Here is a 19,795-nt window from a genome sequence, read left to right on the forward strand (position 1 = left end):
ATGATGGCCACTAACTGTGTGTGTCTATTAAAATTTACATTTTAATTCACTAAAATCAAAATCCCTCCATTGCACTGGTCACATTTCAAGCGCTCAGTAGCTAAAAAGAAAAAAAAAAAACTCGAGGGCTCAGGAGCTACATGTGGCTGCCATAATTGGACAGCACAAATATCAAACGTGTCCAAAATCACAGACAGTGATCAGTAGTTTTGAACAGCATTTTTCTATAGGATGGCTAAAAGCCTTTGGCAAAACAAACAAGGCTCTTAACACCCTAGTCCTATCAGCCTTCCTACTCTCCTGTCTGGCCTCTTTCTCCAAACTTCCCTAATACGTAGTCCCCTAACCCATCGCTTACACTAGTCTCTCCAGGATGGCTCTCCTGTACTTCCCACCTCCACTACATCAGTGAATTACTACTTTTTCTTTAAGACACAGGTTAATCATCAGCTCCTCCCTGCAGTTGCCCATGATCCACTTTCCCACTCCCCACCACTATAAAGTCAATTGGCCCTTTGAGTAATTCCGTAACTGTTTAATAGTTTTATAACATATTCGTCACTTATTAATTGTTCTCAATAATATATTTTACTGACCTATACAATATTTGATTATAAAACAGTTTCTTATCTAATACTAATTTCATCTTTAGAAGTTTTATGAAATAATTATTTTTATTTTTTTTTCAACGTTTTTATTTATTTTTGGGACAGACAGAGACAGAGCATGAACGGGGGAGGGGCAGAGAGAGAGGGAGACACAGAATCGGAAACAGGCTCCAGGCTCCGAGCCATCAGCCCAGAGCCTGACGCGGGGCTCGAACTCACGGACCGTGAGATCGTGACCTGGCTGAAGTCGGACGCTTAACCGACTGCACCACCCAGGCACCCCGAAATAATTATTTTTAACACTAAATGTGAACCTGGATCCCACCCTAGTTTGAAATGCAGTTCTCAAAAAACACCCCTGTAGCTTCAGGGCCAGGGTGATCTGAAAGAATGAGGATTGAACCAGGAAACAGAAAACCTGAGTCAAATCCGCAGAGGAAGCCCTAAGTACCTGTGTGATCTTAGACAAGGCAACTAACCTCTCAGTTTTCTCATTTATCAAATGCAGATTTTGGCATGCTGATCTCTGAGAACTCTCTGAGCCCTTCCAGGACCTGTGTCTAAGGAGGGAGCCAATGGGAAAATGGAGGACAAAGCAGAGCAGTGCCATTGCGGGGGGGGGGGGGGGGGGGGGGGGGGGAGGGGGATCAGAACTTCCCACTCTTCATTATGAAGCTTTGGGAAACTAAATCTAAATTTCTGCCTATTCTTCATACATCCATACCAAGCTGGGTAACTCCAAGGACTACTGCCTCATTCACGCCACCAAAGCCACCATGTTCTCAGAGCCACATCAAGAGTCATCACCTGATAGCGACGTACCTACAGCTGGGCCCTCAGACGTGCTGTGTTTATGATTCACTTTCAAATACTAGAATAACTGGGGAGGACTCAACACTAAACAAGTCAGATACCACTATTCCCCCCAAATCAATACATGGCAGTCTCCTGAGATGTTCAGACCTCGGCTCAACCGTCATCTTCTTAGAATGGCTTTCCCAGACCATGCGCCAGGCCAGTTGTCCTTCTTAACACTACCCCATTTTGTGTTCTTTATAACATTTACTGTTATCCTGTTTCCTTGTCTATTATATGCCCATACACACACTAAATGATAAGCCCCACCAGAGCAAGACTATATCTGCCTTATTCACCATGGTTTTCCTAACCCTGTAGTAATGACTCACACATGGTAAACACATAATAAGCATTTGATGACTGTTTGCTGAGCGAATGAGGTCAGCAAAATTATGGCAGAATCACCCCTACAGTAAAACTCCATTTGGTAGCGTCTTTAAACCTGCCACTATTCCCACGTTTGCCCTCCAGCACTGCAGAGCTGTTTGCAAAAGTCTTTTTACTGTCCTGACCTTGCTGTGTTATACACTAATGAAGCTCCATTCTCATATATTCCAGTGAGCACACTCTCTTCCTTTGGCACTCTCTTTATACTTTGCTGTCCCCTTAGTAGGCCTCAGTGGGGCTTACCAGCCTATACTGTTCCCTCTTTGCTACGAAGTCAAGGGCACAGGAGCTGGGTCCTGATGGCTCTGTGTATATGGAACAAAATTTTGTACCTCTGACTCCATGACTCAGAGCATAGTGAGTCAACCAAGAGTGGGGGGTCCAGGGACCAAGACAGCTCCAGGGACCTCAATGGCACCCAAGTGGGATCAATTAGATGTTTTTCATGAAGACTTTTGAAAGATAGAATGAAAAAACCCAGAGACTAGGAGTCACCAATCTTTAGAAGACATCACGAACACTTACCTGTAGAATTGCCCATTCTGAGATTTGGTTGTCCCATTCTTCCTTTAACGCTGTGAGATATAATGGTTTTTCTAGTTGATTTCCATTGCTTATAATCAAATGAACCTTAACTGATACAGGCAAAGGAGTACTCCATTCCACTCTGTATCAAGTGACTCTGTCACCAACATCCTATCTGGCAGATATCACTGTAGTTAGAAATAAATTAATTGTAGTTACAAATAAACTTACACCTTGACTGAAGTTGGCTGTTCAGCAGGAAGCTGCCGGCACACTGTTAAACGTGGGAATGTGGATGAAGGCTACCAATCCAGAAAGAACCGAGGTTGCTGGGGAAAATTGTACAAAACCAAAATGATCAAATTTGATGGGAATAGCGATTAAGACTTAATGTTATAATCATCTACATAATCAGATATGAGGAGCTGGAAAGATCTGGCTTGTTGGCTTGTAAATGGAGAAGACATGAGGGTTTCAGCTGAGTCTAATCTCCCAATAAGCTAACATGATGAGCACTAATAAACTGATCAAATTTCCAGATCTTGATAGGTAATGATGACACTGCAGTCTGTGTGGATTAAATATTGTTTGAAGTATTGTATCTAAATCTGTTGCCATTCTCTAAGGGTGACATTGACTAGAGATCACCAAGGGGTGGGCTCTAAAGCGGTAAGAGATAAAGCGTAACCCATGTGACAGGAGGAACCATTAACACAATCAGGGGTGTTTGGTTTACAGAAGATAAGGTTTAAAAAGTGCAGTTCCTTCATCACAAATTTAAAGACCAAACACAGGAAAGGAAACCTTCATTGAAACTCAGTAGACAGAACTAGGAACAGTGGAAGAAAATGGAAGGGAATCAGAATTTAATCTAAAGCATAGCTTTCTATCAGAATGTTCCAACAACAGAATAACACGTCTAACCAAGAAGTAGGCTACCTTCCCTGGAAATATTCTCCACCAGGCTAACTCTAGATATTTTAGAACGTGCTCCTGCATTGGTTGGATGAGTGGCACAGATGACATTCCAGGCCCTTTTGATACTAAAATGTGATGCTTCCCAGGCAGATCCTATCACTCACTGGCTGGCTTGAGCGAGGAAGTTAATTCCTCTTGGGCTTTTTAGCCTCATCTATGAGAAGGAGGAGACTAAATTAGATGGTCTCAAGGTCCCTCAAATTGCAAAACTCTGTAACTTACAACAGAGAGGGAATAGGACGGCTGAGGAGGGAAGGTAGGCTCGCAGGGTAGGAAAGATGAGAGAGAGGAGAGAGGACAGGCTGATGTTTACAACAGGAGAGAAAAGAAGGAATCAAAAATTGGAAGGAGAAGGATGAAAAGAAAATGGAGAGTTTCTGCCTTTCCCCAGCCCCTCCTCAGTGTATTTAATAGCTCCAGCTCCACCTTCATCATTGTTCAGCTATCTTGATAAATTTCAGCTGGCGTTAACATAAAGCATGTGGTTAATATCATAGTTTTAACTTCCAATTCAATTTTATTACTGAAAGCGTCTTTTTTTCCAAACAAGGATTTCTCTGAGACCCACTGCATTTTCCTTTTATATTCATCACATATTAAAGGTTTCCAGGAGCCCCTAAATTTCCCATTTATGCTGATGCTCCCATTTGGTATGCTGAGGGTACTTCATCGCCATTCGTTATGAATGAGCTACAACAGTATTGCAACAGCGCTCAGCAAACAGCTCCTGACTTTCAGGTGTCATTACATGCAAGTTAAACTAAATGGATGAATTTTTAGCAGGAATAATGTAGTTCATGTTGACATTATTCACAGCTTTCCCAAGAAGACAGGTATTAATCAGACAACACTCGTGTAGGTCTCAGTATATAAATATTTGGGCGTCTGGCTAAACAGTGCCCTAACCTTTAAAAGGCATATAGACCTTATGCTTTAAATAGGATCATCAGTATAAAGGGCAATTTAGGACAAATAAAAGGAAGAATTTCTTTGCACAGGAGTATGGATGTATATGGAACCCATTATCTCAAGAGTTTAAACAGCATACAAATAAAAATAGGCCCCCAAGAAGGATCTCAATAACTCAGTAATCACAAAGTTCTATGAATTCTTCCTTCAAAATCATTCATGCATCTGTATCTTCCCCTCTACTTCCACTGTCTTTACCTTGGACAACATACATTTACTGAGGCCTAGAGGAAAATTTTTTAAATATGGAAACTCAGGTGTCATCTCTGGAAGTTTATAATCTAGAATGTAGGATGTGGTATCCAACACGAGATAAATAGAAAAGCATATAGGCACATGCTAGGTGTGCTCAATGGACCGACAAACAGTGATTACTTCAGAAATTAAAAAGAAGGAACCATTTCTCAAAGCAGGAAGACTTCCTGGAGAAGGATGAATTTGATATGGCCATAAGGCATGGAATGTAAACTCATAAGCCATTAAGGATGAAAACTCTATAAACCAAGGCATGAAGGTAGCCAAGGATATGACACAATTTTGAATAATGCAGCTTTTTAGGTGGAGAATACAGTGCATATCAAAAAGCTTCACATAGAGGAGCACAAAAATAATAATTTAGGAACCAGATATTGGAAACCTTTGACAATCAAGCTACTGAGTTGAGATTACTCTGTAGGGGGGTAAGGAATCATCAGAGCAAGAAATTCTGACAAGAAGCAATAAGGACCCAAGTTGAGAAGTTGAGAGCAACAATGTGAATAAAAAGGAAGGAACACTCTGTTCTATAAGACACTCTATTCTTCCCTTCTAAAACCCAATGCTGCTGGATTAATCTTCCTTTATCATTTTGCTGATCTTCCTTCCACTTGAAAGTCCCCGTTGCATCCCACACCAAGTCCAAACTCCTCCTTTTGGCATCCACCATGCTCTAGTGTCTTTCACAGACCTGGTTACAAACCCATTTGCCACTTACTCTCACCAGGACCCCTCCACCGCATTCAACTAGTCAGGGGCACCACTATGGCACCCAGCACATAACACCCAGACTTTAAAAGCATCGATTTCTACTATTTTTATAAGTCTTAGATTAACCTTCATCTAATACATAGGCATAATTAAAACACAAATCATTTCAACTTCCCCGAATAGGTTGGGGAATAAACCTCTATGAAAAATTTATCCTTCATTCCTGGTTTTAGATGAGAAATTTTAATAACTAATCTTTCCCATCAAATTCCACCAGCTTTCCATAAGGCCAAGGGCTCCTACTAGTCACCAACCCAGGCCCCCTGACAGCCCCCCTTGCCCACTTGCCAGATACTTTTCACATATACATAGTTTATATTCTCATATATATTTAGCCCCTCCAAATCACTAGCACAGAACAAAGCACAAGGTGAGCAATAGATACCCATAGATTGATTATATGATTAATTTTTATATATGGATGTTAATTTCATTCTAAGTTACTGAAAGAAAAGGACACTTGGAAATATTCCTGTATACCAACGGGATAGATAGCTTCAGAGTTCCTCAGGATCTGAGAGCAAGGTCAACCAGTTCACTGGACTAACAGAGAATATTTCATTCTCTTATTTTGCAGGAGCCCATGAGAAGGAACAGGAAAGGTGCAGCTGCTTGGAGCACAACCATTGTGATAAAAGCCTCCTACATCCAGCCTGAGGAGAGACACCAAAGTCCTGCCCATTTAGGTGAGGACATCGGTGGCTTATGACTAGCAAGCCCACATAAAAATTATTTGATTCTCTTTCACAGGTATATGCCATGTTTTACAGGACGTAAAATTGGGAGCATACCCTCACTTTCTACTGAGGCCCCAGGACAGTAGGCTCCAACGAATCCCACTCTGCGGTGGAGTCTCAAACCACGTAAGCAGGTCTAGCAGAGGTGGGGGAAGGGTGGGAGTAGTTTCCAATCACCCTTGGGGTTTGGTAGAGAGCTCAACATTTTAGTGGAGAGGTCTACATTTTAGCATGAAGAGAGACAGAGATGATGGCACCATCTTCAAGGCACTTTGCTCGAGACACTTTTGGAAAAGCGGTAGAGTTCCAACCAAGGGGAGATGAATTTGCCTGTCATGGGAACTGCCAGATGAAAGATTCCCAGTACCAGGGAGGTCTCCAAAATTTCTGTGAAAGTGCCCACCACAGAGGCATCTTTACACATCTACAAATATCTGCAACCATTTTGGTGGCAGTCAAGTTAGACATGTTTTCCTCTGCGTTCCTCTGCTCTAACCCTAGAATGGTCAGAAGTTATGACTAGCCAATGCACGTATGGGGTGGGAAAGGGGTCAGGAGGTACAGGTCTACAGAAGACGCAAAATAAAAGTACCATGCTCTCTTCTGGTGGAGATTCGAGCAAAGCAAGGGAGCAGCTTCAGTGTTGAATGCAATTCAGAGTTTTGATTATTACACAACTACACATATCCATAACAGAACTGCACCTGTTTTGAGAGACTAAAGAGACCCCCAACTTTTCACCATGCAAGAGTAAGCAGATAAACAATGACACTCGCCTAAAATTTCACCCAGTGTTAGGGGGGCAACTAGTCCTACTGTGGCTAACTTTGCAAGGCCAGTTAAAAAAAAAAAAAACAATAAGTTGCTTTATAACTGTACCTGACATGTCTGCTTTTAAAGTACTAGCTGCATATGTATAAGACCATCCATAGGAAAGAGAGCTAACAACAATAGCTATTCAATTACAATGAATTCAAATTCCTCATATCAGCAAAGGCTTGAAGCAGGAGAGGAAAAAAGTAAAGAAGAAGGCTTATCTCCTACCTACCAGGGATTTCTCCCTCTACTTTTGTGTGCAGAGATCAGGTTAAGTCCATACATGCTAATACTTGAGCAAAGAAAGCACCACTAACATCACTCTGCTTCCTATAGGATTCAAAAGCTGGTAGCTAAAAGGAATAAACTTCCAAGACCCCATAAGAAAGCCAGTTTTATTGGATGTAGTCTCATTAATAAGTTAAATGCATTATAATACAGAAAAACAATATAAGACAAAGAGGAGGTGAATGTACCTCACACTCGAGAGGTACATACAAAAGATTTTGTTGGGCAGCATAAGACTGCAAGGGTGGAGAAAAACACAGTATACCAACCATGGGCAGGATTTGGGATTCAGATCCATGATCCGTGTGTCAAGGAAATGGGAGCTATTTGAATTACGGGGCTATAATTCCATCGAGAGATCCTGAGGACTGCATAAACCACTTGAGCTTACAAAAATTACTACCCCATATTTCAGTCACTTGTGGTTTGTTCTATGAGTAATTTACTGGCTGCCTCTGCACAGTATGTCATTGCAAACTTCAAACTTTGGATATTTCTTAGCAATTTGATTTGTCTTTTACCCGAGGATGTGTCCATTCCTGTAACCAGTCTTTATTGAGCATTTACTATGTGTATCATGCTGTGGAAGAGGTGGAATGTGCGGTTCCCTTTGGGCCTCCACCTACTGCACACGAATCTTAAAGTTATCCAACACCCGAAACTGGACACTCTGCAACCACTGGAGAGCCCTGCCTGGGGAATAAATACCCAGCAACAGCAAGTAAAGCGAATGTTTGCTAAGGATGCAACCGCAAGCGTTTGTGGGCGGTGCTCCGTCCTAAGAGTGTCCCAAAGCTAATATGCACTCATAGGAAAAGCTTCGGGACAGTGACTTGCAAAAGCTGCTTCTAAGGAGAAGGGGTTGATCTAGCTGATGCTAAGACATAGGGCACATCCACCCAGTCAGCCCACACCACCTGCCTCCGAGCAGCTGGTGTAATGCCCTGTCCTTCCCTGCCACAGATGTGTTCCACGTCCACTTTAACTCTTTAAAGACACCTCTTTGCCTCCTTTACCCCTTCAGCACTAATGTCATCTACCTGTCTGAGATGCTAATGGTGGAGAGAGGGTCCTTGACAGTGGGGTTTGTCTCAGAAAGATGAGGATCCAGCCGTACTGGTGCTCCTTACGCCTATTACAACTCAGATCACATGGTCTGTGGACCACCATTTTTAAACCTCCAGATTCCTGAAAGCCTTGTTAGCCAAAGAAACACACTGTTTCCTCCTTTCTGTGCTGGGAAGAGGGCCCCTCGGGAAGCGTCATGACTTGGAAAAGTGCGTTACCTTCAGGACTGCGAGAGCAGGGGAACAGTGGAGAGAGGCACAGTGGGCTCCATCTCTTGCATTCCTGGGCCGGAAGGACTCTCCCCACCACAGGGTCCAAGCCATCTTATTTGTCCCTCTCTTGGGGTATTTATCAGCATTTATCTTTTACCAGAGTTTTTATGTGTTCATGTCTCACCTACCGCTGAGGGTAGCGTCAGTGTCTGATTTATCATTCTATCCCCCACCACGTCAGATGAAAGAGAACACCTTTCTTCTTGGCTGTCTCTCCTTGGGGAAAGTCTGGCAAAAGGAAGCACTCAGCAGAGAAAACAGAAAAAAATCAACTACAGTCAACCATTTATTATCAGTGTAAAGAGACAAAAGATGCCAGTAAAAATTTTTTTTGACACAGCATCATTCCTTCAGTGGTGGAATGACAGGTAAAACAAAGTGGCAATTTCATATCTTGGTAGATCTGGAGTTTGGTGTGTGAAGATGGGAAGGGCAGCGGCGGGAAATACGGCGGGTGAGGGAGGCGGGTTCCAGGTCACGGAGAGCCATTTGTGCCCGTACTTCGTCCTGAACGCTACAGAAGCAACACGGACAGTTTCCCTTTTTGAGTAGCTTGACGGCGTTGGCTTCGGCGGCACACGTACTAAAATTGGAAGGATACAGAGAAGACTAGCACGGCCCCTGCACAAGGATGACGCCCAAATTCTCGACTCGCCTGGCAGCAAGGTGGAGAATGGGTACGGGGGAAGCAGACCAGAAGGAAGGAACCTAGTGGGAGGCCGCAGCCCCGGAAGTTCAGGCCGAGCTGAGGAAGGAGATGCATTTAAACTGTTTTCAGGAAGCAGAAGCCACAGGACTGGGTGACTACAGGGGTCTTGCTTAGACATTCGGTGGCTTGGAAACACTGAGAAATGGTAGACTGGGAGAAAGAGAGTTGACAGCTCACATCTGGACACGTGGAGACACCCACAGGCAGCGTCCCACGGGCATATGTGTACGTGGGTCTGGAGAATGAGGAGCAAGGTCTGGGGTGAGAGGTGGAGACGTGTGCAGCATCTGCTTATAGGCAGTGGAGAACAATGTGCGCGGTGAGCTCCTCTGGGCAGCTGGCAGTAGACACCCTAAGAATCCTGCCTTTTTCAGTCATTCGCCCAGGAATCCCCTCTGTGAGGAGTCAAGGTGAACGAGGTGTGTGGGGCCAATGGCCGTGACCACCAGAAGCAAAGCGAATTGACCAGGGAAACCAGACAGCTCCCCACAGAGAACCAAAGTCTGTCTGAACATGGATCAGGGACCTGATGACAGGGTCTGTGTGTGTTCTGTAAGAAGGCAAACCCCGCAGGGCTGGCTGGGAATGATTCGGGAGAAGTGAGTTAAGTCAGGCCATTTCTGGTTCAACACAAGCACCCTGCATCTTCACAGCCTTGTACTCGAGAGGTTGTGTGGTCTGGGGGTGCAAATGCTAGAATGGTGTAGAGCTAGCGGGGCACAGCAGTGTCACAGCCAGGCTCTTAAACACAGACCATGCACTTGAACCCCAGCTCCGCTGTTCACTTGGCAGAGATCCGGGGTTAAGTTACTTAAACCCCTCTTTGCTTCAGTTCCTCATCTATAAACTACAGATGGTGATGATGGTGACGCTGAGGAGGAAGGTGGTGGTGACAATGATGGTAGTGATGGTGGCGGTCATTATGATGGCGGCAGTGGTGACAGTGACAGTACCTATCTCACCGGGCTGCTGTGAAGGTTAAATGAGTTGCTGCACATAGGTTGCCAAGAACACAGTGCTTGGCACATAGTAAGTGATCTGTAAATGTCAGCTATTGCTGGCTGATTTGCTCACTAAATTCCTCTTTCCAACACTATGAGAATCAACAAAGCAGGAGGTGGAATCGGTGTTTATTGGTATTAAGTGGTATTCAGCCATCAGGAACAATGAAAGGAGGTTTGAGCAAGGAGGGGCTTGAAGATCAAACTGCAAGACCCCTCATCTTATATACGAGGACACCAGGGGACATGGTCAAGGAGTTACTGAGAGACTAACCCTAAAGACAGTGGAACATACAAATGCAGGGTGCTAAAGACTTTTGTTTCAAGTTACTTACTTATTTTGAGAGAGAAACAGAGCACACAGCAGGAGAGGGGCGGAGGGAGAGGGGGAGAGAGAATCCCAAGCAGGCTTCATGCTGTCAGCTCAAAGCCCAAGGCGGGGCTCAAATTCACAAACCGCGAGATCATGACCTAAGCCCAAATCAAGAGTCCAACACTTAACTGACTGAGCCGCCCAGGCGCCCCAGGTGCTAAAGATTTTTACTCTCTCTCTCTCCAGCCCATTTGCTTCCACTTTTACCCCCTTCACAAGTTCCAGCCCTGCACCCCCTACTGGTTCCTCACATTCAGCGAGGCTAAAATCAAACACAGCTTTTCTCCAGACCGGTGTCCCTTTTCCACTTTTCCTACACCTGGCAGCCCCCAGCTCCCAGCAAGACCTCATTACCTTGGCCCTCTCCTTCCCTGCATCCAAGACTCGGCATGTCCTTGTGCTCTGTGGCTGGCATCTCCCCCTCCCCACTCCCCCTGCGCCCCCTGCCCCACTTCTGACTTCTCTGGGAACCACTGAGATTGCCCAGCTGCTCTGTTGCGGCCTCCTCTCTGAGGTGTCCTGTGTCCAGGTTGTCATCAGATAAACCTGAATTAAATATCCTCTCCTCGTGTGAGTCCCCTGCTCAGAAAACCTCCTCACCCTTACAGGGATGACTTCCACACAGTGTGGCCCAGGCTGCCTCCCCACTTACCTCCCATCTTACACTTGTACCACTGGTGAATCTGGACTATTTGACATCCCTGAGCAGCCCTAAGATTTCCACCATTTGCCTTTAAATGCACCAGCTAGTTGGAGGGAGATCTGTGAGGGTGGAGAAGGAAGCAGCAGCACACAATAAACGTGTGGATACAGTAGGGCTGGGGAAGGGGTCCGGGGCTGCTCCCTGCCACCCACAGCCCTTCCCTCAACTCTCCTCCTCCCTTTCGAGGCTCCCTGTGACGCTGTTTCAATCAGGGTTTACCTGGATACATGTTGAGCATGAGTCACTTAGGGTGTCTGCCCATCCTGGGTAAGGTGAACCTTCAACTCTAACAGGCCCTCAACTGGAGAGGACCCCTAAGCCTTCACAATGAGTGCACCACCATGAAAACAGACCGGGTACCTCTTGGACACACAAGGCAGCCACACTGTGAGGGAGGACACTGGTTCTCTTCCCTTCGTTTTCCAGAGTTTGCTTTCATCCACAGCATAAGCGACTTTAACCTTGGTAGGTTTCAAAAGAAAAGTCTGTTGCTAATGGGAACGAGCCCAGCTGGGAAGTGTTTAATGGGTGCTGACAGTGGCATCCTGTGCAAACAAAACAGGCGGCCCCTGAGAGAGCCAGGACACCAACTGCTCTGCCTCTCCTCTAAAAGGAAAGGAGGACAAAAATATGAAAAATCAAGTCATGGAATATTCAGGACAACTGGCAACAAGATACTTCTCTTAACACTTCTGAGAGCACAGCATGTTGGAAAGGCAAACACCCCCCTTCCTTCTGATGCCTCTGAAAGCAAGGAGAGCAAGCTTCCCTAGTGGGACAGACACCAGGCTTGAGTCCAAAACCCCCATACAAGTTCTAGAAGGGTCCGGAGCTCATTTAAGTTGAAGTGGATACACATTGTCTCAAAGCATTTTCAATTATGGGCCTATGTAATAAGGGTCTATGTTAATAAGCAATGCTGAATGGTTGGGATTTATTAGTCAAGAGAGAATGGGGGTCTGAAAGCCAAACTGTTACCTCTAGAATGTGGGACTAGGGGGTTCTCTCATCTTCCACTTAATAGATAGTCCCATGGTTTGGGAAGTTTGGGATTTTAGATGTTACCTTATTGCAATCTGCCCTAAATGCTAAGAAGCTAATATTTGGATAATAGTTGCTCAAATTTCTAGATAGGATTTCAAACACCCTAAATGTCTCCATCAATCCTGACATGCCTTTAGATCCAGCTGTCTTTCATGGTTCATCGCCAGGCACATATGGACAGAACACTAGGAAGTAAGATTTGTATTTCTAAAACCTCACTGCAAATCAATGACTTGAGCATGTCTTAGCCACTGTACCCTAATTTACCCCCCAAGCCTCTTTCCTCATCTACAAAACAGACATCACAATTACTTCACTAGAGAGGTACAAAAACTAATTTAGACACTATTAACAGAAGGGGAAGTTGCTCTATCATCAGGCCTCATACCCACAGCAAAGGTGTTAGAGTGTGTCCTGCTCCCCTCCCCCTTTTCTTCTCTCTACTAGTGGGTATCACTCCCCAAAAGCTCCGAGGGGCACACTGGGCAAGAACTAAAAGGCAGGAGAGGGTAGGAGAGCATATTCAAAGACCTGTTTTCTACTTAAGAAACATTCCGTTGAATTTCTATCTGAAAATTATATGCCTAAAAAATTAATTACCTCTGCTTTAATTATACAAAAACCTTACAAGAAAAATATCTTCCCGATCATCTAAGAGACTACCACTTAACAGTATGTTCGATGCAAAGATTTCAGATTTTCCTCATGAGTGTAAAGTTAAAACATTCAAATCTGCAAAGAGAGAAGCAAATTGGAATAAAGACATTCACAGCAAGCTATTTCATAACCATTAGTTATCATTTACACATCAAATACATACAGCATGAAGACCAAATGTACAGAATCTCCACATTTATATACAGTAATCAACATAGTGCACAATTCAAATCTATCTTACAATCAAGTATACAAGTTTAAATATGGCTTTATAAACTACTAACAATAACTGTGCTAAAGTAACTCATAGGTCCAGAAATAAACACTGGAATGCCACCTCGACATTGAGGCCCTTGTTCAGCAAGATGCTATTCATTGTGTTTGCAAAACAGGTGGTGCAGGTAAATGCTTCCGGGCAGTGTCCATCCATCAGCCCCCAAGCAGCTGAAATGTGGGTTCAAATTATACCATCATTGGTCCTTCCCATCTCAGATCTCTGAAAATAAATCTGTGCACCTTCCACACATTTGGTGACATTGGATTATAAACAAACAGAAGAGAGATTTATAATCAGTGAGATGTTGGTTACCAGGAATTATCAAAACATGCTTTGCAGATTGGTATTGAAATTCTGAAGCAATGCATCCCGTATTTGCATTATTTGCTTTTTCCCCTCCTATCTTTTCTTATTTTGCTTAAGTCCATGTACTGTGAAATCTTTCAGAAATTTTCAAAACATTCTAGATCATGTGGTCCCAAAAACAGAATTAAAATAGCTCTTGTAAAGGGGACATCTATTTATTCACCATTCTCTTCCCCAACCCCAAATGCCCATTTTAAGTAAAAATACTTACATACATACATACATACATACATACATACATACATACATTCGTTGACCTAAAATCATGCGCCCATGCCTATTTTACATCCACTTTGCCACAAATGTTACACATTCTTTAATCAGTTGCAGCTTTCTAGGTGCTGCCTGTAAGTACTCCTTGCCCCATTCCCTAAACTCTACTGAGTCCAGAACAGCAGCCTTTGAAAATGTCTATGTTTGCCATGGTTTTTAATGTACATATCAGTACTGCAGTATGAGCACTCTGTGTTGTGTGTGTGTGTGTGTGTGTGTGTGTGTGTTTATAAATAAATATGCTAAAGGGCATGCTCAGAAAGTTTCACTGATGAGGTGAATGAGCACAAAGGTTTGGAGACCACTACCTAAATACGAATGATTTGGGGTGTCTCCACTTTAAGGGCATCTATAAAACAAATATACGTTACTTTGTACATTTTATATTCATGAGATGGAAACCATATGCCACGAACCCTTTTGAGAGAATAGAAGGAAGTTCCAGAATCAAAGGAACTGAGCAGAGGCCATCGCTGTCAGCTGCTCTCCCATTTCCCAGGCTTGGCTTCAGATGGCACAATCCCAGCACTTGAGCATATTAATTAAGACAAAGATCAACATTATTTCAGGGCTTCCTGCACCGGTCTTTCATACATCCACAAACAATCCTTCCCTACAAATTGCATTTGTTTTTGATTTGTAAACCTGGATTTTGTATTATGTTACTGACGCCACCCCTTAGACAACTTGCGAGGTGCCTGACACGTCTCCAACACAGCCGTACCACGTGCTGCCTGAAGAGGCCACCTTTGTCACCCTTTCCTTCTCTCCTCCCACTCAGTGAAATCTTAGCATCGCCAAATGAAGGATTCAGACCCTCCTCTTCCCAGCCATCGTTACCGTTTGAGTCGTGAGACACGCTGCATGATGCACATTCCTGGGGAAAACACATGTTTACAATAAGCATGATCCCATGAGACTGATCACATGAGGTAATCATTTTGACAGGAGTAACACAAACATGTCGCCCCTACTGAAGCAGAGATGCCTTGAAAATTTGATACTGTTTTTAATCTTATTGCTGCAAAAGAATTCAGATACAATTTGTTTAAGGTAAAAATACAATCATCTGGACATGGTTTGTGTTTGAATAAGCCAAATGCGATCTCTTGTGGAGAGACAGAAGCAAATACGACAGAACACTTTCAATTCCGAACAACTGTTAAAGGGAAAAGTCCACAGATTGTTGTTTGGGGTTTGTTTTGTTTTTTAAGAGGAGGGGGATGGTAAATATCCAAAGCAGTTCTCTTTCCTAGCCCTCCACTCAACAACTGTACTCCCTCTGCTACCTGTTCAGTCACAGCTAATTAACATGGCAATTCAGCAGCTGACTCCTATTGGTTTCAAAGACATAGGTAGGTGTATAAAATACTAAAGAAAGACCAAAGGTTTAAATATTATTGATAAATGAAAGTTATTCTATTCCAGAGTCATAAAGTAAAAAAAAAAAAAAAAAAAAAAAATTGCTTGCTATGGGGAGGGAGGGAGGTGAATGGTCATATGTAGCAATACTACTTTTTATAAAATTAACCAGTATCATAAATATATATTGCTCTACAATTAGTGGATTGTTTCAAAATATAAAGTTGTAATTAGGGACAACCAGAATTTTTTAAACTTCATGAAGGCCATCACGTTCATTGATGACATTATTTAATTGTGTACAGAACACCAAAGTACTGTATCAATCTTTTACTCTAACTTGTTTCTTCCACTAAAATGATCAGGAGTGTGGGTGCTGGCTAGACCACATTCATAAGTTACTTTATTACTGTGATGGGACCCTTTATCTATCTACACGTTTTACAATTTGGGGCATAATCTTCTTGAAATTTGAACATCACCACTTTGTCATAATCTAGCCAACAACAGAAACTTCAGAGAGCGTTGCTGTGGGGACAGGTTCCCTGCCTTGGCAGGAGCCAGCATGGTTAAGGAGGTCCCATTGTCAGCCCCAAAAGAGCTGAGTCACTTTCCTTTAAGCGGTTTTTTAGTTTCCTCTGTAACCATCTCTAAGGAGCAAGGCAGTAAGTTATCCATTCCAGTTATCTTATCCTAAACATTAAGGAACTGTAAATATCTTTTTTTTTTTTTTAATGTTTATTTTTGAGAGACAGAGAGTGAGCAGGGGAGGGGCATAGAGTGAGGGAGACACAGACTCCAAAGCAGGCTCCAGGCTCTGAGCAGTCAGCACAGAGCCTGACCCAGGGATTGAACTCAGGAACAGCGAAATCATGACCTGAGCTGACACTGGACGCTTAACCGACTGAGCCACCCAGGCGCCCCTGGAACTTTAAATGTCTTTAGGATATCCTTTAAATTCAGGGACTAAAAACTCAAGTTTCTGGTAAGGAATTCAAATGAAGAAAATATTCATCATCTGTTGACATTTACTCCTGGTACTAGCAAAAGAACTCTGGGAAAGAGGGACCTCCTGCCCCACCTACCAAGGGGATCCTTTCAAACTTCACCCAGTTTCACCACTGGAAGCAACTGAAAAAAGGTCAAGCACTCCACAATCACACATTAATTGATGGCTGGACCTATTAAAGATGTGTTGCCAGAGTTCAGCATTCAGACTTGGAAGTATTTGTCATCGAATGTATTTTCACTGGTTCTTGTTCAACTTAAACAGCACTGCACATAAAGGAGAACAAAGGATCCTGGATCATAGTCAGGAGCAATAAAAATAACTTCACCCTGTAAAAAAACAAAAAGAAGAAGAAGAAGACGACGACGACAAAGAAGAACCTGAGTAGTTACCTATCAACAAAGGCACCATCCTTTTATTGAAAATACACTCAACAGTTATCCTACGAATGAATTAATGAATGATGAATACGGGAAAACTTGACTGTGCCGATCTTTTTCCTGTAAGGAAAAATCCAGCCTCTTCTCTCCTACCTTAATAATCCTAGGCCAAAGCCTACTCCTGCAGAAGTGGTGGGTTTGAGGCCTGAAATGAAGCTTACCTGGCCCTGAATTAATTTTGATAAACCAACTTTTTGGATGGTTAACAGATAACCAAGAACAATAACAATAAAACCTTGTCAGTTTCAAAATGCCAAGCCTGTCAAAACAAAGATATTCTCTCAATTAACGTAAGACAGCTCTTCTTCCTTCCTTCCCTGTCACTCAACACACACCCAACACGGATAATAACAGAGATTGCTTTTGCATGCACATCCCATACCAATTTTCTTCTCTCTGCATATGTCAAAGGCAAGAAAGAATGAACGCTAACAACAGTAGCTTTTAAAGACTCTTTAGAAGGCTTCTTCCACTGGGGTCCATGAGCCCCCTAAAGAATCCATGGATGATTTCAGGTCTCTAAATCCGAAGTTACATGTAAAATTTTGTATATTTGCATATATGTATTTTTCTGGTAATAAGGTATAGGACTTTCATTAGATTATCAAAGGAATCCCTGACGCAAACAGTTTAAAAGCACTACTTTCTAGTGTGTGGTGGCCTGCTTTCTAGGCATACCTTTCCCATGCAGCCAGCAGGGAAGCCAACGATGTGTGCTGTGTTTCTAGAGGAAGGGGAGATTATAATGAGCTGGGAAGTCTTCTTGCAGAACTGATGAAGTTGGGCCTTGGGAGGTGGGCATGAGTTGGGCCAGTGGACAGGAAGGGCAGGGCTTTCAGGAGGGAGGCTAGCAGAAGCAGAAGCAGAGTGGGGACATGAGGCATGTTTAGGCAATGGCAAGGAGACCAACCAGGATGCACTGGATGGCTCATATGGAGAAGCCCTGGGAGACGTCCCAGGAAACAAGATGAAGAAGGAAGAGCTGAGAATACCAGGGCCCAGAGAGTGACCCTCATCCTGAGGCAATATGGCACCCCATCAGGGCCAGAAATTCTTTTAAAAATTAATGGTGTAGGGTGGAATGGATCAGGGAAGTGACCAAGCATTTAGAAGAAGCCATTGCATTAGTCTGGGCAAAAGCGGATGCCCTAAAATCAGGGTGCCATGTCTGTTCTGTTCACCCTCTAGATCTCCTGTGGATCTCAGGGCCAGGAACAGGATAGGTGCTCAGTAAATACGCAAGGAGTGATAATATGGCATAGATTCTTTAAAAGATAAAAAACAAAGAATATGGAGTCTTGGTGACTTGGTATCATTCAGAGTCTAGCAGTGCCTTGCACAGAGTAAATTCTTGAATTGGTCTGGACTGGGCTGAACAGACATGGAGAGCAAGAGTGGAAGATTCCAAGCACTCTTTGAGAGAGGCTGGGGATGTGCTGACGGACACATGGACTGATTTCTCAGGGAATGTGGGTTTTAAAAAGAAACAAAGCCAAAGTAACGTAACGGCAAGAACCATCTAAGGCAAGGTGAAAGACTTCAGTTCAGGTCTTGCCTACCAATGAATATGCATGTGATATGGAGCCAATACGAACCTCAGAGGCTCTCTTGTAAGGGGCTTTCTACAACTAATCCATTACCCAGCTATATACATTCTTATGATCTTATGTTTTCTCTTAAATAACCTAGGCAAGACCCATGAAGCTAAAATTCCTAGCTCTTCCCTTCCTTGAACTCTAACTATTTCAAGCAAACGTATCCTAATACCTAATGCCACAGTATACACAGGCCGGGCTCACTGGAGAGCCAGACTACAGCTATGATTCAAGTTCTTGGGTCTGTGGTCAGTCACCAAGGTAGCTAGCTCGTGGCCTCAACAATAGCATCACTGTTCACAATTCATTATGCCACAACAACAAAATGGTCAACTCTGACAATATAGCTTACCTCTGCCTAGCTGACATAGGCAGATTAAGTCACACTGCTGCTGCTCCTTAACCCTGATGAGTGGGGACGAGGGGCAAAGGGAAGTGGATAGAGGGGCAGAATTTATTTTTACACTGAGAGGTAAAAAATAAAACAAACACACAAACAAAAAAACCGGACAGCTAGTGGGGCTTCTGTCCAACCAAAAAACATCTGTTAACATTAAAGATCACACCTCCTTAAGTCACTTTCCAGGAAAAAAAGAAACACAACTTGAATAAGTAAGCCAGATGACCAAAATGTCCCCTAATTTCTTGTTGTATTTTCTTTTAAGTAGCACCTGTTCACCATATTGGAGAACACTTCAAATCTGGGGAACTTAGGAACAAACCAGGTAAAATTAAAGCCCTTCCAATAAAGACTACCTAGGTCATCCACCCGACAGTGATTTTGTCTTGGTCATTTTGTTTCCATAACCCACATTGGGAAGGTAAAACCTGGGTATATTCCAGGGTTCCAAATCAAGTTACACCTTCGGAATGTTGAGTGCCCAGTCATGAGCTGGCAGGCTAGTGCCCAAGACTCCAAGTGGTAATGTCCATTTAAGCCTCTGTGAGAGGCACCTGGAAAGAATGACTTATTTTACAACTTCACGATGAACATTGGCTCTCTATGTACTTGCCCTGCAAGCAATGCACAGTAAAACGATATGTGACTCTGCACAGCCAGAACTTAAATCATTCTTGACGCGAGGACACAACACCCTTTGTGCTATACAGTGAGAATAAATTGCAGGCAAGATTGCAAACACAACTTTCTCCAGCTATGGATGGGGATAGGTCAACTCGGTCTTTGTGTGGCCGGGTCCACAGCCTAGCTGGTTATGACATTCACATTTGCAAGCCAGAAGTTTCCCTAGTCACACAGAACTACCACCAGCTGACCTTGGAACACACGTGTTAGAGACAGGCGAGGTGAAGAGTCCTCCCAAGTGTCGCTGGAGATACAACACGCTCATCCATTCATATCTTCTCCCCCACATTTTCATTAGGCACCAAATGGTCCTCTCAAAGATGAATGCTTTTAATAAGAAACTAACGACTGAGTTTCCCGTGCAATGAGA

General features: G+C 43.4%; 1 pseudogene; it reads left to right on the forward strand.

Annotated features, from left to right (window-relative positions):
• Positions 1 to 9,093: 9,093 nt before the first annotated feature.
• LOC115515117 lies at positions 9,094 to 9,182 on the forward strand (annotated as a pseudogene).
• The last annotated feature ends 10,613 nt before the right edge of the window (positions 9,183 to 19,795 follow it).

The sequence above is a fragment of the Lynx canadensis genome, chromosome B2 (genome assembly GCF_007474595.2).
Source record: "Lynx canadensis isolate LIC74 chromosome B2, mLynCan4.pri.v2, whole genome shotgun sequence".
Classification (NCBI taxonomy): Eukaryota; Metazoa; Chordata; class Mammalia; order Carnivora; family Felidae; genus Lynx; species Lynx canadensis.